Below are 25,451 nucleotides of genomic sequence, written 5' to 3'. Positions count from 1 at the left end.
TTATTTGTCAATATGAGAAAACAACCCCGTAAGAGGGGTATATTTGTCAATATTCGAAAACAACCCCGTAAGAGCGGTATATCTTTTAACATGAGAAGACAACCCCAAAAATGTGGTATATTTGTCAATATGAGAAAATAACCCCATAAAAGGGGTATATTAGTCAATATTAGAAAACAATCCGGTAAGAGGGGTGTATTTTTTAAGATGAGAAAACAACCCCGAAAAAGTGGTATATTTGTCAACATGACAAAACAACTCCGTAAGAGGGGTATGTTTGTCAAATATTTGAAAACAACCCCGTAAGAGGGTTATATCTTTCAACATAAGAAAACAATCCCGGAAAGACGTATATTATTCATTAGAAAGCAACCCTGTAAGAGGCTATATTTGTCAATATTTGAAACAAACTCAGAAGAGGAGTATATCTTTCAACATGTGAAAACAACCCTAAAAGAGTTGTAATTTTTTAATATGAGAAAACAACCCCGTAAGAGGGGTACATTTGTCAGTATTAAAAAACAACCCCGTAAAAGGGGCATATCTTTCAACATGTGAAAACAACCCCAAAAAAGTAGTATATTTGTTAAAATGTGAAAACAATCCCGTAAGGGTCGTATATTTGTCAATATTAGATAACAACCCCGTAAGAGGGATATATCTTTCAACATTAGACTACAACCCCAGAAAAGTGATATAATGTTTAATATGAGAAAACAACCATGTATGAGGGATATATTTTTCAACATTAGAAAATAACCCCGTAAGAGGTGTATGTATTTCAACATGAGAAAACAATCCAAAATAATTGGTATATTTGTCAATGTGAGAAGACAACCTCGTAAGAGGGGTTTATTTTTTAATATTAGAAAATAACCCCGTAAGAGGTGTATTTTTCAACATGAGAAAACAACTCCAAAATAATGGTATATTTATTAATATGAGAAAGCAACCACGTAAGAGGGGTATATATGTCAATATTAGAAAACAACCCCATAAGAGGAGTACATTTGTCAATATTAGAAAACAACCACATAGGGGGGTATATGTTTCATAAAGAGAAAACAATCCAAAAAAAGTGGAATATTTGTCAATGTGAGAAAACAACCCCGTAAGAGGGGTGTATTTGTCAATATTAGAAAACAACCCCATAAGAGGGGTACATTTGTCAATATTTGAAAATAACCCCGTAGGAGAGGTATATCCTTTAACATGAGAACATAATCCAAAAAATATTGTATATTTGTCAACATGAGAAAATAACCCCGTAAGAGGGGTATATTCGTCAATACTAAAAAACAACCATGTAAGAGGGGTGTATCTTTCAACATGAGAAAACAACCCCAAATAATTGGTTTATTTGTCAATATGAGAAAACAACCCCGTAAGAGGGGTATATTTGTCAATATTCGAAAACAACCCCGTAAGAGCGGTATATCTTTTAACATGAGAAGACAACCCCAAAAATGTGGTATATTTGTCAATATGAGAAAATAACCCCATAAAAGGGGTATATTAGTCAATATTAGAAAACAATCCGGTAAGAGGGGTGTATTTTTTAAGATGAGAAAACAACCCCGAAAAAGTGGTATATTTGTCAACATGACAAAACAACTCCGTAAGAGGGGTATGTTTGTCAAATATTTGAAAACAACCCCGTAAGAGGGTTATATCTTTCAACATAAGAAAACAATCCCAGAAAAGACGTATATTATTCATTACGAGAAAGCAACCCCGTAAGAGGCTACATTTGTCAATATTTGGAAACAACACTGTAAGAGGAGTATATCTTTCAACATGTGAAAACAACCCTAAAAGAGTTGTAATTTTTTAATATGAGAAAACAACCCCGTAAGAGGGGTACATTTGTCAGTATTAAAAAACAACCCCGTAAAAGGGGCATATCTTTCAACATGTGAAAACAACCCCAAAAAAGTAGTATATTTGTTAAAATGTGAAAACAATCCCGTAAGGGTCGTATATTTGTCAATATTAGATAACAACCCCGTAAGAGGGATATATCTTTCAACATTAGACTACAACCCCAGAAAAGTGATATAATGTTTAATATGAGAAAACAACCATGTATGAGGGATATATTTTTCAACATTAGAAAATAACCCCGTAAGAGGTGTATGTATTTCAACATGAGAAAACAATCCAAAATAATTGGTATATTTGTCAATGTGAGAAGACAACCTCGTAAGAGGGGTTTATTTTTTAATATTAGAAAATAACCCCGTAAGAGGTGTATTTTTCAACATGAGAAAACAACTCCAAAATAATGGTATATTTATTAATATGAGAAAGCAACCACGTAAGAGGGGTATATCTGTCAATATTAGAAAACAACCCCATAAGAGGAGTACATTTGTCAATATTAGAAAACAACCACATAGGGGGGTATATGTTTCATAAAGAGAAAACAATCCAAAAAAAGTGGAATATTTGTCAATGTGAGAAAACAACCCCGTAAGAGGGGTGTATTTGTCAATATTAGAAAACAACCCCGTAAGAGGGGTACATTTGTCAATATTTGAAAATAACCCCGTAGGAGAGGTATATCCTTTAACATGAGAACATAATCCAAAAAATATTGTATATTTGTCAACATGAGAAAATAACCCCGTAAGAGGGGTATATTCGTCAATACTAAAAAACAACCATGTAAGAGGGGTGTATCTTTCAACATGAGAAAACAACCCCAAATAATTGGTTTATTTGTCAATATGAGAAAACAACCCCGTAAGAGGGGTATATTTGTCAATATTCGAAAACAACCCCGTAAGAGCGGTATATCTTTTAACATGAGAAGACAACCCCAAAAACTTGGTATATTTGTCAATATGTGAAAATAACCCCGTAAAAGGGGTATATTAGTCAATATTAGAAAACAATCCGGTAAGAGGGGTGTATTTTTCAACATGAGAAAACAACCCCGAAAAAGTGGTATATTTGTCAACATGAGAAAACAACTCCGTAAGAGGGGTTGTTTGTCAAATATTTGAAAACAACCCCGTAAGAGGGTTATATCTTTCAACATAAGAAAACAATCCCAGAAAAGTCGTATATTATTCATTACGAGAAAACAACCCCGTAAGAGGGTACATTTGTCAATATTTGAAAACAACACCGTAAGAAGAGTATATCTTTCAACATGTGAAAACAACCCCAGAAAAGTTGTATAGTTTTTAATATGAGAAAACAACCCCGTAAGAGGGGTACATTTGTCAGTATTAAAAAACAACCCCGTAAAAGGGGCATATCTTTCAACATGTGAAAACAACCCCAAAAAAGTAGTATATTTGTTAAAATGTGAAAACAATCCCGTAAGGGCCGTATATTTGTCAATATTAGATAACAACCCCGTAAGAGGGATATATCTTTCAACATGAGACTACAACCCCAGAAAAGTGATATAATGTTTAATATGAGAAAACAACCATGTATGAGGGATATATTTTTCAACATTAGAAAACAACTCCGTAAGAGGTGTATGTATTTCAACATGAGAAAACAATCCAAAATAATTGGTATATTTGTCAATGTGAGAAGACAACCTCGTAAGAGGGGTTTATTTTTCAATATTAGAAAACAACCCCGTAAGAGGTGTATTTTTCAACATGAGAAAACAACTCCAAAATAATGGTATATTTGTCAATATGAGAAAGCAACCCCGTAAGAGGGGTATATCTGTCAATATTAGAAAACAACCCCGTAAGAGGAGTACATTTGTCAATATTAGAAAACAACCACATAGGGGGGTATATGTTTCATCAAGAGAAAACAATCCAAAAAAAGTGGTATATTTGTCAATGTGAGAAAACAACCCCGTAAGTGGGGTGTATTTGTCAATATTAGAAAACAACCCCGTAAGAGGGGTACATTAGTCAATATTTGAAAATAACCCCGTAGGAGAGGTATATCCTTTAACATGAGAACATAATCCAAAAAATATTGTATATTTGTCAACATGAGAAAATAACCCCGTAAGAGGGGTATATTCGTCAATACTAAAAAACAACCATGTAAGAGGGGTGTATCTTTCAACATGAGAAAACAACCCCAAATAATTGGTTTATTTGTCAATATGAGAAAACAACCCCGTAAGAGGGGTATATTTGTCAATATTCGAAAACAACCCCGTAAGAGCGGTATATCTTTTAACATGAGAAGACAACCCCAAAAATGTGGTATATTTGTCAATATGAGAAAATAACCCCATAAAAGGGGTATATTAGTCAATATTAGAAAACAATCCGGTAAGAGGGGTGTATTTTTTAAGATGAGAAAACAACCCCGAAAAAGTGGTATATTTGTCAACATGACAAAACAACTCCGTAAGAGGGGTATGTTTGTCAAATATTTGAAAACAACCCCGTAAGAGGGTTATATCTTTCAACATAAGAAAACAATCCCAGAAAAGACGTAGGGGGGTATATGTTTCATCAAGAGAAAACAATCCAAAAAAAGTGGTATATTTGTCAATGTGAGAAAACAACCCCGTAAGAGGTGTGTATTTGTCAATATTAGAAAACAACCCCGTAAGAGGGGTACATTTGTCAATATTTGAAAATAACCCCGTAGGAGAGGTATATCCTTTAACATGAGAACATAATCCAAAAAATATTGTATATTTGTCAACATGAGAAAATAACCCCGTAAGAGGGGTATATTCGTCAATACTAAAAAACAACCATGTAAGAGGGGTGTATCTTTCAACATGAGAAAACAACCCCAAATAATTGGTTTATTTGTCAATATAAGAAAATAACACCGTAAGAGGGGTATATTTGTCAATATTAGAAAACAACCCCGTAAGAGTGGTATATCTTTCAACATGAGAAAACAACCCCAAAAATGTGGTATATTTGTCAATATGAGAAAATAACCCCGTAAGAGGGGTACATTTGTCAATATTAGAAAACAATCCTGAGGAGAGGTATACCTTTCAACAAGAGAAAATAATCCAAAAAAAGTTGTATATTTGTCAACATGAGAACATAACCCCATAAGAGGGGTATATTTGTCAATACTAGAAAACAACCATGTAAGAGGGGTGTATCTTTCAAGATGAGAAAACAACCCCAAATATTGGTTATATTCATCAATATGAGAAAACAACCCCGTAAGAGGGGTATATTTGTCAATATTAGAAAACAATCCCGTAAGAGCGATATATCTTTCAACACGAGAAAACAACCCCAAAAAAGTGATATATTTGTCAATATGAGAAAATAACCCCGTAAGAGGGGTATATTAGTTAATATTAGAAAATAACCCTGTGAGAGGGGTACATTTATCAATATTAGAAAACAACCCATAGGAGAGGTATATCTTTCAACATGAGAAAATAATCCAAAAAAAGTTGTATATTTGTCAACATGAGAAAATAACTCCGTAAGAGGGGTATATTTGTCAATACTAGAAAACAACCATGTAAGTGGGGTGTATCTTTCAACATGAGAAAACAACCCCAAATAATTGGTATATTTGTCAATATGAGAAAACAACCCCGTAAGAGGGGTATACTTGTCAATGTTAGAAAACAACCCCGTAAGAGCGGTATATCTTTCAACATGAGAAAACAACCCCCAAAAAGTGGTATATTTGTCAATATATGAAAACAACCCTATAAGAGGGGTATATTTGTCAATATTAGATAACAACCCCGTAAGAGGGGTACATTTGTCAATATTAGAAAATAACCCCGTAAGAGGGGTACATTGGTCAATATTAGAAAACAACCTCGTACGAGAGGTATATCTTTCAACATGAGAAAATAATCCAAACAAAGTTGTATATTTGTCAACATGAGAATATAACCCCATAAGAGTGGTATATTTGTCAATACTAGAAAACAACCATGTAAGAGGGATATATCTTTCAACATGAGAAAACAACCCCAAATAATTGGTATATTTGTCAATATGAGAAACAACCCCATAAGAGGGTTATATTTGTCAATATTAAAAAATAGCCCCTAAAGATGATGTCTTTTTTTCAATATGAGAAAACAACCCCAAAAAAGTGATATATTTATCAATATGAGAAAACGACCATGTAAGAGGTGTGTATCTTTCAACATGAGAAAACAACCCGAAATAATTTGTATATTTGTCAATTTGAGAAAACAACCCCATAAGAGTGGCATATTTGTCAATATTAGAAAACAACCCTGTAAGAGAGGTATATCTTTCAACATGAGAAAACAATCCCAAAAAAGTGGTATATTTGTCAACATGAGAAAACAACTCTGTAAGAGGGGTATGTTTGTCAAATATTAGAAAACAACCCTGTAAGAGGGTTATATCTTTCAACATAAGAAAATAACCCCAGAAAGTCATATATTATTCAATACGAAAAAACCACCCCGTAGGAAGGTACATTTGTCGATATTTGAAAACAACCCCGTAAGAGGAGTATATCTTTCAACATATCAAAACAACCCCAAAAAAGTTGTATAGTTTTTAATATGAGAATACAACCCCGTAAGAGGGGTATATTTGTCAGTATTAGAAAACATCCCCGTAAAAGGGGTATATCTTTCAACATTTGAAAACAACCCCAAAAAAGTAGTATATTTGTTAAAATGAGAAAACAACCCCGTAAGAGCCGTATATTTGTCAATATTAGATAACAACCCCGGAAGAGGGATATATCTTTCAACATGAGACTAGAACCTCAGAAAAGTGATATAATGTTTAATATGACAAAACAACCCTGTATGAGGGGTATATTTTTCAACATTAGAAAATAACTTCGTAAGAGGTGTATTTATTTCAACATGAGAAAACAATCCAAAATAATTGGTATATTTGTCAATATGAGAAAACGACCTCGTAAGAGGAGTATATTTGTCAATATTAGAAGACAACCCCGTAAGAGGGTGTATTTCTTAACATGAGAAAAGAACCCCAAAAAAGTAATATTTTTGTCAATATGAGAAACCAACCTCGTAAGAGCGGTATATATGTCAAATTAGAAAACAACCACATAAGAGTTGAGCATCTTTCAACATGAGAAGACAACCCCAAAATAATGGTATATTTCTCAATATGAGAATACAACCCCGTAAGAGGGGTATATCTGTCAATACTAGAAAACAAGCCTGTAAGAGGAGTACATTTGTAAATATTAGAAAACAACCACGTAGGAGGGGTATATGTTTCAACATGAGAAAACAATCCAAAAGAAGTGGTATATTTGTCAATGTGAGAAAACAACCTTGTGAGAGGGGTGTATTTGTCAATATTAGAAAACAACCCCGTAAGAGGGGTACATTTGTCAATATTTGAAAATAACCCGGTAGGAGAGTTATATCTTCCAACATGAGAAAATAATCCAAAAAAAGTTGTATATTTGTAAACATGAGAAAACAACCCCGTAAGAGGGGTATATTTTTCAATATTAGAAAAAAACCACGTAAGAGAGGTGTATCTTTCAATATGAGAAAACAACCCCAAATAATTGTTATATTTGTCAATCTGAGAAAACAACCTCGTAAGAGGGGTATATTTGTCAATATTAGAAAACAACCCCGTAAAAGGGGTCTATTTTTCAACATGAGAAAACAATCCAAAAAAAAGGTGATATATTGGTCAATATGAGAAAAACAACCTTGTAGGAAAGGTATATTTATCAAATATTAGAAAACAACCCCGTAGGAGGTGTATATCTTTCAACATGGGAAAACAATCCAAAAAATTGGTATATTTAACAATATTAGAAAAGAACCCCGTAAGAGGGGTCTATTTTTCAACATGAGAAAACAACCCCAAACAAGTGATATATTTGTCAATATGAGAAAACAACCCCGTAAGAGGGGTATATATGTCAATATTAGAAAACAACCATGTAAGAGTTGTATATCTTTCAATATGAGAAAACAACCCAAAAAAAGTGGTATATTTGTCAATATGAGAAAAGAACCCCGTAAGAGGGGTATATTTGTCAATATTAGAAAGCAACCCCGTAGGAGGGGTATATTTTTCAACATGAGAAAACAATCCACAAAAATGGTATATTTGTCAGCATGAGAGAACAACCCCATAAGAGGGGTATATTTGCCAATATTAGAAAATAATACTGTAAGAGGTATTTATCTTTCAACATGAGAAAACAATCCAAAACAATTGGTATATTTCTCAACATGAGAGAAAAATCCTGTAAGAGCGGTATATTTGTCAATATTATCAAACAACCCTGTAAGGGGGATATATCTTTCAACATGAGAAAACAACCCTATAAAATTGATATATTTTTTATTATGAGAAAACAATCCTGTAAGAGGGGTATATTTGTCAATATTAGAAAACAACCCCGTAAGAGGGGTATATCCTTCAACATGAGAAAAAAATCAAAAAAGTGGTATATTTGTCAATATGAGAAAACAACCCCGTAAGTGGTGTATATTTGTCAACTATTAGAAAAGGACCCTGTAAGAGGGTTATATCTTCCAACATGAGAAAACAACCCCAAAAAAGTCATATATTTGTCCATATGAGATAAAAACACCATAAGAGGGGTACATTTGTCAATATTAGAAAAGAACCCCGTAACAGGGGTATATCTTTCAACATGTGAAAACAATCCCAACAAAGTAGTATATTTTTTAATATGAGAAAACAACTCCGTAAGAGCGGTATATTTGTTAATATTAGAAAATAACCCCGTAAGAGGGATATATCTTTCAACATGAGAAAACAACCCCAGCAAAATGATATATTGTTTAATATGAGAAAACAACCCTGTAAGAGGGTCATATTTATCAATATTAAAAAACAACCCCGTAAAAGGGGTATATCTTTCAACATAAGAACACAACCCCAAAAAAGTGGTATATTTGTCAATATGAGAAAAAAACCCCGTGAGAGGGGTATATTTGTCAATATTAGAAAACAACCTCGTAAGCGGGGTACATTTGTCAATATTAGAAAACAACCTCGTAGGAGAGATATATCTTTCAACTTGAGAAAATAATCCAAAAAAAGTTATATGTTTGTCCACATGAGAAAATAACCCCATAAGAGGGGTATATTTGTCAATACTAGAAAACAACCATGTAAGAGGGGTGTATTTTTCAACATGAGAAAACAACCCCAAATAATTGGTATATTTGTTAATATGAGAAAACAACCCCGTCAGAGGGGTAATTTGTCGATATTAGAATACAACCCCGTAAGAGGGGGTCTATTTTTCAACATGAGAAAACAATCCCAAAAAAGTGATATATTTGTTAATATGAGAAAACAACCCTATAAAAGGGCTATATTTGTCAATATTAGAAAATAACCCCGTAAGAGGGGTATATCTTTCAACATGAGAAAACAACCCCAAAAAAGTGGTATATTTGTCAACATGAGAAAACAACCCCGTGAGAGGGGTATATTTGTCAATATTAGAAAACAACCCCGTAAGAGGGTTATATCTTTCAACATGAGAAAACAACCCCAGAAAAGTGGTATATTTGTCAATATGAGAAAACAACCCCGTGTGAGGGTACATTTGTTAATATTAGAAAACAACCCCGTGAGAGGAGTATATCTTTCAACATGTGAAAATAACCCCAAAAAAGTAGTATATTCTTTAATATGAGAAAACAACCCCGTAAGAGGGGTACGTTTGTCGATAGAAAACAACCCCGTAAGAGCGGTATATCTTTCAACATGAAAACAACCCCAAAAAGTAGTATATTTGTTAAAATGAGAAAACAACCCGTAAATTGTATTTTTGTCAATATTAGATAACAACCCCGTAAGAGGGATATATCTTTGAATATGAGAATACAACTCTAGAAAACTGATATAATGTTTAATATGAGAAAACAACCCTGTAAGAGGGTATGTTTGTGAATATTAGAAAACAACCCCGTAAGAGGGGTATGTATTTCAACATGAGCAAACAACCTTAAATAATTGGTATATTTGTCAATATGAGAAAACAACCCCGTAAGAGGGGTATACTTGTTAATATTAGAAAACAACCCCGTAAGAGGGGTCTATTTTTCAATAGGAGAAAACACCCCAAAAAAGTGATATATTTGTTAATATGAGAAACCAACCCCGTAAGAGGGGTATATTTGTCAATATTAGAAAACAACCACGTAAGAGTTGTACATTTTTTAACATGAGAAAATAATCCCAAAAAAGTGGTATATTTGTGAATACGAGAAAACAACCCCGTGAGAGGGGTATATTTGTCAATATTAGAAAACAACCCCGTAAAAGGGGTCTATTTTCAATATGAGAAAACAACCCCAAAAAAGTGATATATTTGTCAATATGAGAAAACAACCCCGTAAGTGGTGTATATTTGTCAACTATTAGAAAAGGACCCTGTAAGAGGGTTATATCTTCCAACATGAGAAAACAACCCCAAAAAAGTCGTATATTTGTCACTATGAGATAAAAACCCCATAAGAGGGGTACATTTGTCAATATTAGAAAAGAACCCCGTAACAGGGGTATATCTTTCAACATATGAAAACAATCCCAACAAAGTAGTATATTTTTTAATATGAGAAAACAACTCCGTAAGAGCGGTATATTTGTTAATATTAGAAAATAACCTCGTAAGAGGGATATATCTTTCAACATGAGAAAACAACACCAGAAAAATGATATATTGTTTAATATGAGAAAACACCCCTGTAAGAGGGTCATATTTATCAATATTAAAAAACAACCCCGTAAAAGGGCTATATCTTTCAACATAAGAACACAACCCCAAAAAAGTGGTATATTTGTCAATATGAGAAAATAACCCCGTGAGAGGGGTATATTTGTCAATATTAGAAAACAACCTCGTAAGCGGGGTACATTTGTCAATATTAGAAAATAACCCCGTAAGTGAGATATATCTTTCAACATGAGAAAATAATCCAAAAAAAGTTATATATTTGTCCACATGAGAAAATAACCCCATAAGAGGTGTATATTTGTCAATACTAGAAAACAACCATGTAAGAGGGGTGTATTTTTCAACATGAGAAAACAACCCCAAATAATTGGTATATTTGTCAATATAAGAAAACAACCTCGTCAGAGGGGTAATTTGTCAATATTAGAATACAACCCCGTAAGAGGGGATCTATTTTTCAATATGAGAAAACAATCCCAAAAAAGTGATATATTTGTTAATATGAGAAAACAACCCTATAAAAGGGGTATATTTGTCAATATTAGAAAATAACCCCGTAAGAGGGGTATATCTTTCAACATGAGAAAACAACCCCAAAAAAGTGGTATATTTGTCAACATGAGGAAACAACCCCGTGAGAGGGGTATATTTGTCAAATATTAGAAAACAACCCCGTAAGAGGGTTATATCTTTCAACATGAGAAAACAACCCCAGAAAAGTCGTATATTTCTCAATATGAGAAAACAACCCCGTGTGAGGGTACATTTGTTAATATTAGAAAACAACCCCGTGAGAGGAGTATATCTTTCAACATGTGAAAACAACCCCAAAAAAGTAGTATATTCTTTAATATGAGAAAACAACCCCGTAAGAGGGGTACATTTGTTAGTATTAGAAAACAACCCCGTAAGAGCGGTATATCTTTCAACATGAAAACAACCCCAAAAAAGTAGTATATTTGTTAAAATGAGAAAACAACCCCGTAACACCCGTATTTTTGTCAATATTAGATAACAACCCCGTAAGAGGGATATATCTTTGAATATGAGAATACAACTCTAGAAAACTGATATAATGTTTAATATGAGAAAACAACCCTGTAAGAGGGTATGTTTGTGAATATTAGAAAACAACCCCGTAAAAGGGGTATGTATTTCAACATGAGCAAACAACCTTAAATAATTGGTATATTTGTCGATATGAGAAAACAACCCCGTAAGAGAGGTATACTTGTTAATATTAGAAAATAACCCCGTAAGAGGGGTCTATTTTTCAATAGGAGAAAACAACCCCAAAAAAGTGATATATTTGTTAATATGAGAAACCAACCCCGTAAGAGGGGTATATTTGTCAATATTAGAAAACAACCACGTAAGAGTTGTACATTTTTTAACATGAGAAAATAATCCCAAAAAGTGGTATATTTGTGAATACGAGAAAAAAACCCCGTGAGAGGGGTATATTTGTCAATATTAGAAAACAACCCCGTAAAAGGGGTCTATTTTCAATATGAGAGAACAACCCCAAAAAAGTGATATATTTGTCAATATGAGAAAACAATCCCGTAAGAGAGGTATAATTGTGAAATATTAAAAAACAACCCCGTAGGAGTGGTATATCTTTCAACATGAGAAAACAATCCCGTAAGAGGGGTATATTTGTCAATATTAGGAAACAACCGCGTAAGAGGGGTCTATTTTTCAATATTAGAAAATAACCCCATAAGAGGGGTCAATTTTTCAACATGAGAAAACAATACCAAAAAAGTGGTATATTATTTAATATGAGAAAACAATCCCGTAAAAGCAGTATATTTGTCAGTATTAGAAAACAACACTGTAAGAGGGATATATCTGTCAAGATGAGAAAACAACCCTAGAAAAGTGATATATTGTTTAATTTGAGAAAACAACACTGTAAGAGGGGTATATTTGTCAATATTAGAGAACAACCCCGTAAGTGGGGTATATCTTTCAACATGAGAAAACAACCCAAAAAAAGTGGTATATTTGTCAATATGAGAAAACAACTTCGTAAGAGGGGTACATTTGTCAAATATTAGAAAATAACACCGTAAGAGGGTTGTATCTTTCAACACGACAAAAGAACCCCAGAAAGGTCTTATATTTGTCAATATAAGAAAACAATCCCGTAATACGGGTACATTTGTCAATATTAGAAAATAACCCGTAAGAGGGGCATATCTTTCAACATGTGAAAACGACCACAAAAAAATAATAAATTTTTTAATATGAGAAATAAACCCCCTAAGAGCGGTATATTTGTCAATATTAGAATTTCAACATGATAAAGAAACCCCAGAAAAGTGATATATTGGTTAATTAAGGAAAACAACCCTGTAAGAGGGGTATATTTGCCAATATTAGAAATTAACCCCGTAAGAGGGGTATATCTTTCAACATAAGAAAACAACCCTAAAAAAGTGGTATATTTGTCAATATGAGAAAACAACCCCATAAGAGAGGTATATTTGTCAATATTAGAAAACAACCCCGTAAGAGGGGTACATTTATTAATATTAGAAAACAACCCCGTAGCAGGGGTATATCTTTCAACATTAGAAAATAATCCAAAAAAAGTTGTATATTTGTTAGCATGACAAAATAACCCCTTAAGAGGGGTATATCTGTCAATATTAGAAAAAAACCATGTAAGAGGGGTGTATCTTTCAACATGAGAAAGCAACCCCAAATAATTGGTATATTTGACAATATGAAAAAACAACCCCGTAAGAGGGGTATATTTGTCAATATTAGAAAACAACCCCATAAGAGGGGTCTATTTTTCAACATGAGAAAACAACCCCAAAAAAGTGATACATTTGTCAGTATGAGAATACAAACTGTAAGAGGGGTATATTTGTCAATATTAGAAAATAACCACGTAAGAGTTGTTTATCTTTCAACATGAGAAAACAACCCCAAAAAAGTGGTATACTTGTCAATATGAGAAAACAACCCCGTAAGAGGGGTATATTTGTCAATATCAGAAAACAACCCCGTATGAGGGGTATATTTGTCAATATTAGTAAACAATCCCGTAGGAGCGGTATATCTTTCAACATGAGAAAACTATCCAAAAAAAGAGGTATATTTATCAACATTAGAAAACAACCCCGTAAGAGGGGTATATTTGTCAAAATTAGAGAACAAGCCCGCAAGATGTATATATCTTTCTACATAAGAAAACAATACCAAAAAGTGGTATATTTTTTAATAGGAGAAAACAATCCCGTAAGAGCGGTATATTTGTCAATATTAGAAAACAATCCTGTAAGAGGATATATCTTTCAACATGAGAAAACAACCCTAGAAAAGTGATATATTGTTTAATATGAGAAAACAACCCTGTAAGAGGGGTATATTTGTCAATATTAGAAAACAACCCCGTAAGAGGGGTACATTTGTCAATATTAGAAAACAACCCCGTAGGAGGGGTATATCTTTCACCATGAGAAAATAATCCAAAAGAAGTGGTATATTTGTCAACATGAGAAAACAACCCCGTAAGAGGGGTATATTTGTCAATATTAGAAAACAACCACGTAAGAGTTGTTTATCTTTCAACATGAGAAAACAACCCCAAAGAAGTGGTATACTTGTCAATATGAGGAAACAACCTCGTAAGAGGGGTATATTTGTCAATATTACAAAATAACCCCGTAGGTGGGGTATATCTTCCAACATAAGAAAACAACCCCAAAAAAGTGGTATATTTTTTAATACAAGAAAACAGCCCCGTAGGAGTGGTATATTTGTCAATATAAGAAAACAACACTGTAAGAGGGATATATCTTTCAACATGAGAGAATAACTCCAGAAAAGTGATATATTGTTTAATATGAGAAAACAACCCTGTAAGAGGGGTATATTTGTCAATATCAGAAAATAACCCCGTAAGTGGGGTATATCTTTCAACATGAGAGAACAACTCCAAAAAAGTGGTATATTTGTCAATATGAGAAAGCAACCCCGTAAGAGGGGTATATGTGTTAATATTAGAAAATAACCCCGTTAGAGGGGTACATTTGTCAATATCAGAAAACAACCCCGTAGGAGTAGTATATCTTTCAAGATGAGAAAACAACCCCAAAAAAGTGGTATACTTGTCAATATGAGAAAATAACCCCGTAAGAGGGGTATATTTATCAATATTACAAAACAACCATGTAAGAGGGGTGTATCTTTCAACATGAGAAAACAGCGCCAAATAATTGGTATATCTGTCAATATGAGAAAACAATCCCGTAAGAGGGGTATATTTGTCAATATTAGAAAATAACCCTGTAAGTGGGATATATCTTTGAACATGAGAAAACAACCCCAGAAAAGTGATATATTGTTTAACATGAGAAAATTTTCATCTTTAAGTTTGTATTGCTATTTGTTTTTATTTTTTATTTGTATTTATTTAGCTTGTTTTCCTTTATTAGAAATCTAGGTTTAGGGTTCCCATATATGTGGGATATTGGTTTTGTTTTATTGGCTCAGGTCGAATTTGATACAAGGAATTCTGAGAGCTTTGGACTCCCCCCTTGTCTTCGATGCCACCTCTCTTATTTGTGCCGACCCTATTCTTAGACACTTTCACCCCTTTAATCTACATTCTTATTTGGAATTAAGTCCATCTTCATTAATTGTTTCATCCCATTTTCATTTCAATACGGCTGTCCTTTAATTTCCTGAATTAAGAAAGTGGGATTGTGTTTCATTTCCATCATTGTTCCTCCCTAACTTCATTGTAACGTGGTTGGCCTTCATCATCCGATTTATGTTAGTGGGATTGTGCCCACTTTCCATCATCAAATTAGTGGATTCGTGTCCACCTCCTACTACGTCACTTTGGCCTTCATCATCCGAATAGTGATATTGGGATTGTCCCCATTTTCAATCTTCAAATTAAGTAGAATTGTGTCCACCTCCTACCTATGTCAATTTGGTCTTCAATCCCGATTTATGTTAGTGGGATTGTGCCCACTTCCAATCTTCATTAAGTGGAACCGTGACCAATCCCCTACCTACATCACCTTGGCCTTCACTTGTCCACATTTGTATCCCGTATTCATAACACAATTGAGAATTTTGCTGCGTCCTTTCCAAGGCCGTGGACGTGTCCTCCACCTCCTTCTATCAAGGCTGTCTTAGACGTCAACAAGAGAAGTCTTGCCACACGTCCAACCTGGATCCGACTCAAGTAAGCCTTCCAATGGGCTAATGCATCAATTTGGTATCAGCTTCCAGGGGTACGACGTGTTGTTCATCATTCTCTTGTTTCAATTTCTCCTATTATATTTCTAACCCTCACATGTGTTTCCATTTCTTTATTTTTTCATAGCTGTCCAACCTTTCCAACCACAACCAAAAAAAGAAAAACAAAAGAAAAAGAGCCCTTAGGTTCAGATATATTTCACACTGAGAATGTTATGCTTTGTCACCCTATTTCCTTATATAAAATAGTACTATCTTGCTTTATCATTTTATCTAGCATATTGACCTTTTGATTATTTTGCTGCATAATATATCTTGCATGAATATAAGTTCGCAACTATTGTAACAAGCCTACAATCGTCTTCTAAAATTTAAGCAAGGTTGCATTCCATGAATACACTAAAATTTGTGTTGTTACCTTGTTCTCTTGTTTGTTACGATCACTACTGCCGTTAAAAATTTGAGCAAGGTTGCATTCCACGAATGTACTAAAATTTTTGCTATTACCTTGTTCTCTTGTTTGTTACCATCACTAGTATAGTTAAAAATTTGAGCAAGGTTGCATTCCACGAATACACTAAAATTTGTGTTGTTACCTTGTTCTCTTACTTGTCACCATCACTAGTGCAGTTGAAATTCAACACAAAAAAACAAAAAACAAAAAAGAAAAAATCGATCACCAAGATCGAAGATGTTGGCATACATCCATTTCATGCAACACAATCAATCAAAGACTTTATTTTGCATGATTTAATCATCATGGGACAAACAATATTGCAGGCTTGATTTGGCTTGAATAGGTTATTGCATACAAGTTCACTTCTTGCCTTTACCTCCCTCAAGGATTATTTCACGTAATTACAGGGAGATTTTGTTACTTTGAGTGTGTTGGACTGCATCTTGTGGTTCTTGTAGTTGCTGCTGTTTTTGTTGTTATTAACCTCTTGCTATGTCTATGCATAAGGAGGAACTTGACGTGCAAGCAGCTGAATTGTTGGCGATGAAGGAACGCCTTGACAAGTCCGAGGCTGAGCGCATTGTTCTGGCTGAACGGTTGGCCACTACGGAGCGCTAACTAGCTCACTTGACATGCCTTTTGGAGGCCCAACATGGGCCTATTGGGGCGCCCCCTTCCTTAGTCCCGGACACTCCATTAGCCGCTAGTGTCGGACAACAAGTTCTTCAACACTCCCGGCATGATAGGAGCAAGGAGCTAGCGTCATCATCACACCAACAACATGTTCACCACAAGCAGTCCAATAGGCTGTAGTCTATCATTGAGAGACCTGCTATCGATGACATTGATGATCGGTGGCAACCAAGATCCAACTCTGGAGACCTCGATGACAATGGTCATTACTCAAACCATGTGAACACCCCAAGAGGCAACCACCAATCACTTGAGTGACATAGGTATGATCACTCTAACCCTGATACTCATTACTTTGGGCGTCACTCTGTCTGCACCAACAATGCACGGCCTACCACACGGCCGAATAGAGGACATATGCAGCCTGCACCCCAAGCTCCTTTTAGCCCCTATTCTCCATTTACTTTCGGTGAATATGATGAGGAGGATATGCACTTAGCTGGCCAGGTAAACCTAGGTAACTACCACCCCCCGCTTGCTGAGCCTATCGAGATCCAAGTTCATTCGGAGGGGTGGATTCCTCCTTACATCCTTACACATTTATTTCATGATAATGTTAATGCTAATGCCTATGATGAGTATGAGAATGTGAAGCCTAGGCATAGGAGAGGCCATAATGGAGTTTGTGGGAATGCACATAACAATCACGATGACCGTGGTTTTGAGGAGAGATGCCAAGTTCAACCCAATCATAACTCTAGATACGATATCAAGGTAAAGATTGAAAACTTTATTGGTAAATATGATACGGCTATCTTTTTGGATTGGTTGCAGGTAAGGGAACATGCACTTCAGCATTGCCACTATTCCGAAGAGGAAAAGGTGGAGATTGCCACTTTGCACTTCCAAGGAGCCGCAAGATCATGGTGGCATAGAGATGTGGCCAATAGAGCTCGCATGGGATGTGAGCCTATTAGACAATGGCACCAACTTGTCTTTGTCATGACTCAAAAGTATGTGCCTTCGGAATATAAGAATGATATGAGATTGAAGATAGCCTTAGCTTGACAAGGAACTCAAACACCTCTTGAGTTCTTTGCATAACTAGAGGACTTGTATTTCAAGGCCGACATGAGTGTCACTCCAGCCACCATTCGGACCAAATTTCTCGATGGTCTTCATGTTGATTTGAGGGAAGAAGTCGATGTGTTGCACATCAAGGACTTAACTGCGCTCGCACACGCCGCTCAAAAGGTCCACTTTAAACTTGTGCGCAAGAAGGTCTATCCTTGGCTCTCAGCTTCTTCAACAAAAAGGTATAATTCTAACCCTAGTCCTAAGTTTTCTATTAATTCTAATGCTAGTGTGCAGCCTAGGTCTCAAGCTCCTATCTCTGGCCGGCCTACACGCCCCACTGAGACTCCTAAACCGGTTGCAGCCCCATCTCAACCTCCATATGGCCCTCGTCAAGAGAAGAGGAGCGATAGAGTATGCTACAAATATGGCGAGCATGGTCATATTGTGCGCGATTGTCCAAATCCTAGGAAGGTATTGTTCCCTCAAGCTATGGGGTATGAATCATTTGACGAGAAAGAGGACAATGACAAGGATTCGAGACCTGTTTATGATGACCTTACTGATGAGGAGCCTTATGCTTGTGGTTCCCCAGACTTGAATGAAGGAACGCCTCTTTCCCTTGGAGCTCATCGTGCTTTGACAGTGAAAGATGCTTCTGTAGGGGACCAATGAGAGAATTTATTTCACACAAGGTGCCTTATGGATACTTCATCTTTGAGTGTGATAGTAGATAGTGGTTCTTGCTGCAACATCTTGAATGAGAAAGTGGTGAGGGTCTTGAACTTACCTACTTCGCTACATCCTCAACCTTATAGCCTCCAATGTATTTCGGAAGGTAAAGGTGATATGGTAATAAGGCAATGCCACATCACATTCTCTATTTGTACTTATGTTGATACCGTTACTTGTGATGTTGTGATTATGGATGCTACTCACCTTCTTCTAGGTCGCCCTTGGCAATATGACAAAAAGACCGTGCATGGTGGGTTCTTTAACATATACACCTTCCAAAACAAGGGGCGTAGGGTAACTCTTCTCCCTATGACACCATAGGAAATAATCCATGACCATGTGGAAAGAGACCGCATCAAAGCATTGGAGTAGACAAAAGAGGCAATCAAGCCCATGGCAACTACAGGGCTCAAGCATTTGCCTAATCTCAAAGCGTCAACCAAGGCGGAGCACTCTTCAGGTCTAGCCACCTTGCGGGTTGTTCCCACCCCCCATGAGGCCCTTTTAACCAATGAAGAAACCGGGGGAAAGGCCAGAAAGCAGCATGTCCCAACACAGCACACCGGCCACCGGGACAAAGCACAACAGCTTCCTAGGGCACCTGCAATCACCGAATTTGGATCCTTAATGCCTGTGGACCCTATATCTACAATTCAAGGTCATTGTGAGCGATCATTACTCATGGCACGTTCGAGGGATATCACTCCGATCGTTCAGGGACATTCTCCTTGCTTCTTATTGATTCCTACTGCGTGTCTGTCTATTTTTAAAACTGTAGATGATTTACCCTCTTCTATGACTTATCTTTTGCAGGAGTTCGCGGATGTTATGCCTGATGAGATTCCCGAAGGTCTTCCTCCACTTCGTGGAATCGAGCATCAGATTGACTTAATTCCTGGGGCTTCTTTGCCTAATTGTGCAGCCTATCGGGCAAGTCTAGAGGAGACTAAGGAGCTCCAGCGTCAAGTCATCGAGCTCTTAGAGAAGGTCTATGTACGAGAGAGTTTAAGTCCTTGTGGCGTGCTGGTCATTTTGGTGCCAAAGAAGGAGGGTACATGGAGAATGAGCATGGACTGCAAGGCCATTAATCAAATAACGGTAAAGTACCATAATCCAATTCCTCGCCTAGACAACATGCTCGATGAGTTGCATGGGGCCATCCTCTTTTCCAAGATTGATCTTAGGAGCGGCTACCATCAAATTCGTATGAAGGAAGGCGATGAATGGAAGACGGCCTTCAAAATAAAGTATGGCCTTTATGAATGGCTTGTGATGCCATTTGGACTCACCAATGCCCCAAGTACTTTTATGAGATTGATGAACCATGTACTTATACATTTTTTTGCGGAAATTTATGGTTGTGTATTTTGATGACATTTAGTGTATAGTCGGTCTTTAGATGAACATGTTTCTCATCTTAGCAAGTCCTACAATTTCTTAGGAACGAGCAATTGTACATCAACTTGTCAAAATGTGTATTTTTCTTGGACACTACTATTTTCTTAGGATTTGTAGTTTCTAGGAATGGGCTATATGTGGATGAGGAAAAGGTCCACGCTATCAAGGAGTGGCCTACCCCTACTACAACAACCATGGTGCGGTCTCTCTTAGGGTTGGTTGGATTTTGTAGGAGGTTTGTGAGGGATTTTAGTTCAATAGCCGCGCCCTTACATGAGTTGACAAAGAAGCGCGCCACCATTACTTGGGAGCTGAAGCATGAGGCGGCCTTCATGATCCTTAAGGATCGCCTATGCCATGATCCTTTGCTACAGTTGCCGAACTTCAAAAAAACCTTTAGGTTGAGTGCGACGCCTCCAACATCGGGATAGGTGGAGTTCTTATTCAAGAACACCGCCCCATTGCATATTTCATCGAGAAGTTGTTCGGCGCCACTCTCAACTATCCTACTTATAATAAAGAGCTTTATGCTCTTATTTGGGTATTGAAGACATGGTAACATTATTTGTGGCCTAAGGAGTTCGTCATCCATACGGACCATGAGGCCTTGGCTTATCTCAAGCACCAATCCACCCTTGGCCATCCGCATGCTAGGTGGGTAGAGTTCATGGAGACATTTCCATATGTGGTGCTTCATAAAAAAGGTAAGGAGAAGGTGATAGCCGACGCCCTATCTCGCAAGTATGTTCTCTTGTCTTCCCTTAATGCAAAAGTCTTTGGGTTTTCTTTAATTAAGGAATTATATAAGCATGATACTTTCTTTAAATTTATTTATGACACTTGCGCATCTCAAGGAGCATTAGATACCTATTTCCTTGACCAAGGGTACCTCTATAAAGGTGGAAAATTATGCATTCCATCGTCTTCTATTAGGGGTCTCCTAATTAAGGAAGCACATGAGAGTAAAGCACATTTCGGGATAGCCAAAACCGTAGCCGCTCTTAAGAAACACTTTTATTGGCCACATATGACTAAACAAGTAACTAAATTTTGCAATGCTTGTGTCACTTGCCATAAAGCCAAGTCTAGGTCAAGCCCCTCACTTTTCACACCCTTACCCATACCACGGGCACCTTGGGACGATATATCCTTGGATTTTATGATGGGGTTGCCAGGATCTAAGAAGGGGAGGGACTCTATTTTCGTGGTGGTCGATCGGTTCTCTAAGATGGCTCATTTTATACCATGTAAGTTCACCAACAATGCTTCCAATTATGCTTCTTTATTCTTTGAGCATGTGGTTCGCTTACATGGTATTCCACGTACTATAGTTAGTGATGGAGACGTGAAATTTGTTAGCCATTTTTAGAGAATATTGTGGGGTAAGTTAGGTACCAATCTTCTATTCTCTACTAGTTATCACCCTCAAACTGATGGCCAAACGGAAGTGACCAACTGGACCTTAGGGACCTTGCTTAGGACAATGCTTAGGGCTAACCCGCGCCATTGGGAGGACTTATTTCCTTTTGTTGAGTTTTCTTATAACAGGTCTATCCATTCAGCAACAAAGATGTCCCCGTTTGAGGTGGTGTATGGCCGCAACCCTTTCTCGCCTTTGGACTTGGTGCCGCATCTTTGAAGGATGGAGATCAAGTCCATGGAGCTGCACGGGCCGAGATGATTCAGGAGTTGCATGCTAAGACTAAGGAGCAACTGGAACAGAGAGCCAGGCAGCTGGAGCACAAGGCCAATAAGGGCCGATGCCGTATCACATTTGCTCCAGGGGACCTTGTGTGGTTGCACTTAAGGAAGGAGCATTTCTCGTCTAGGAGACGTTCCAAACTAGCCCTGAGAGGAGATGGACCCTTCAAGGTCTTGGAATCATATGGACCTAATGCCTACAAGCTGGAGCTTCCTAGTGACTATGGGGTGCACACGACCTTCAACGTCACCGACTTGTCTCCTTACACTCCACCGGACCTTGACATTGACGAATCAAGGATGATTCAAGGCCAAGAAGGGGAGAGCAATGCAGTTCCACCATTGATATTGACGGAGGCTCAATAGGAAGACATGTTGAGCGTTCGTTCAAATGGACCTATCACGAGGGCTCGTGCCAAAGCTATTGCTCAAGCCACTTCGAGCATTGTCACCAAGGCCTTTGCAAGGAATGGAGTGTCCTCAATTTCCACACCCACCTTCAAGATTTTATCATTATCTACTTGGCATGAAGAGACTTTCTAAACTTAAACTTTCATTTTTGGGTTTGTATTGCTATTTGTTTTTATTTTTTATTTGTATTTATTTAGCTTATTTTCCTTTATTAGAAATCTAGGTTTAGGGTTCCCATATATATGGGATATTAGTTTTGTTTCATTGGCTTAGGTCGAATTTGATACAAGGAATTGTGAGAGCTTTGGACTCCACCTTTGTCTTTGCCGCCTCTCTTATTTGTGCCGACCTTATTCTTAAACACTATCACCCCTTTAATCTACATTCTTGTTTGGAATTAAGTCCATCTTCATTAATTGTTTCGTCCCATTTTCATTTCAATATGGCTGTCCTTTAATTTCCCGAATTCAGAAAGTGGGATTGTGTTTCATTTTCATCATTTTTCGTCCCCAACTTCATTGTAATGTGGTTGGCCTTCATTATCCGATTTATATTAGTTGGATTGTCCCCACTTTCCATCATTAAATTAGTGGATTCGTGTCCACCCCCTACTACGTCACTTTGGCCTTCATCATCCGAATAGTGATAGTGGGATTGTCCCCACCATCAATCTTCAAATTAAGTGGAATCGTGTCCACCTCCTACCTACGTCAATTTGGTCTTCAATCCCCGATTTATGTTCGTGGGATTGTGCCCACTTCCAATCTTCATTAAGTGGAACCATGACCAATCCCCTACCTATGTCACCTTGGACTTCACTTGTCCATATTTGTATCCCATATTCATAGCACAATTGAGAAAACAACCCCGTAAGAGGGGTGTATTTGTCAATATTAGAATACAAACCCGTAAGAGGGATATATTTGTCAATATTACAAAACAACCCCATAAGAGGGGTATATATTTCAAAATGAGAAAACAACACCAAAAAATTGGTATATTTGTTAATTTGAGAAAGCAACCCCGTAAGAGGTGTATATTTGTCAATATTAGAAAACAACCCCAAAAATGTGGTATATTTGTGAATATGAGAAAACAACCCCGTAAGAGGGGTATATTTGTCAATATTAGAAAACCACCCCGTAAGAGGGGTATATCTTTCAACATGAGAAAACAACCCCAAAAAGTGGTATATTTGTCAACATGAGAAAACAACCCCATAAGAGGGGTATATTTGTCAATATTATAAAACAACCCCGTAAGAGGGGTATATGTTTCAAAATGAGAAAACAATACCAAAAAGTGGTATATTTGTCAATTTGAGAAAACAACCCTGTAAGAGGGGTATATTTGTCAATATTAGAAAACAACCCCGTAAGATGGATATATCTTTCAACATGAGAAAATAACCCCAAAAAAGTGGTATATTGGTCAATATGAGAAAATAACCCCGTAAGAGTGGTATATTTGTCAATATTAGAATACAACCCCGTAAGACGGATATATTTGTCAATATTACAAAACAACCCCGTAAGAGGGGTATATCTTTCAAAATGAGAAAACAACACCAAAAAATTGGTATATTTGTCAATTTGAGAAAACAACCCCGTAGGTCGTATATTTGTCAATATTAGAAAACAACCCCGTAAGAGGAGTATATCTTTCAACATGAGAAAACAATCCCAAAAAAGTGGTATATTTGTCAATATGAGAAAACAACCCCGAAGGAGGGGTATATTTGTCAATATTAGAAAACAACCCCAAAAATGTGGTATAATTGTGAATATGAGAAAACAACCCCGTAAGAAGAGTATATTTGTCAATATTAGAAAACAACCCCGTAGAGGGGTATATCTTTTAACATGACAAAACAATTCCAAAAAAGTGGTGTTTTTATCAATATAAGAAAACAATCAAAAAAATGTGGTATATTTGTGAATATGAAAAAATAACCCCGTAAGAGGGGTATATTTGTCAATATTAGAAAACCACCCCGTAAGAGGGGTATATCTTTCAAAAGGAGAAAACAACCCTAAAAAAGTGGTATATTTGTCAACAAGAGAAAACAACCCCGTAAGAGGGGTACATTAGTCAATATTATAAAACAACCCCGTAAGAGGGGTATATGTTTCAACATGAGAAAATAACCCCAAAAAAGTGGTATATTTATAAACATGAGAAATAATCCCGTAAGAGAGGTCTATTTGTCAATATTAGAAAACAACCCCAAAAATGTGGTATATTTGTGAATATGAGAAAACATCCTCGGAAGAGTGGTATATTTGTAATATCAAAAAACAACCCCGTAAGAGGGTATATCTTTCAACATGACGAAACAATCCCAAAACAGTGGTATATTTCTCAATATGAGAAAACAACCGAGTAAGAGGGGTATATTTGTCAATATGAGAAAATAACCCCAAAAATGTCGTATATTTGTAAATATGAGAAAACATCCCCATAAGAGGAGTATATTTGTCAATATTAGAAAACCATCCCGTAAGAGGGGTATATCTTTCAACAGGATAAAACAACCCCAAAAAAGTGGTATATTTGTCAACATGAGAAAACAACCCCGTACGAGGGGTAAATTTGTCAATATTATAAACCAACCCCGTAAGAGGGGTATATCTTTTAACATGAGAAAACAACCCCAAAAAAGTGGTATATTTGTAAACATGTGAAAACAACCCCATAAGAGAGTTATATTTGTCAGTATTAGAAAACAACCACGTAAGAGGCATATATTTGTCAATATTAGAAAACAACCTCATAAGAGGGGTATATCTTTAAACATGAGAAAACAACCCCAAAAAAGTGGTATATTGGTCGATATGAGAAAACAACCCCGTAAGAGGGGTATATTTGTCAATATTAGAGAACAACCCCGTAAAAGGGGTATATTTGTCAATATTAGCACACAATCCCGTAAGAGGTGTATATCTTTCAAAATGAGAAAACAACTCCAAAAAAGTGGTATATTTGTCGATATGAGAAAACAACCCCGTAAGAGGGGTATATTTGACAATATTAGAAAATAACCCAGTAAAATGGGTATATCTTTCAACATGAGAAAAAAATCCCAAAAAGTAGTTTATTTGTCAATCTGAGAAAACGATCCCGTAAGACGAGTATATTTGTCAATATTAGAAAACAACACCGTAAGAGGGGT

The sequence above is a fragment of the Ricinus communis genome, chromosome 9, assembly GCF_019578655.1.
Source record: "Ricinus communis isolate WT05 ecotype wild-type chromosome 9, ASM1957865v1, whole genome shotgun sequence".
NCBI lineage: Eukaryota > Viridiplantae > Streptophyta > Magnoliopsida > Malpighiales > Euphorbiaceae > Ricinus > Ricinus communis.
Note: the sequence above shows the minus strand (reverse complement) of the source record.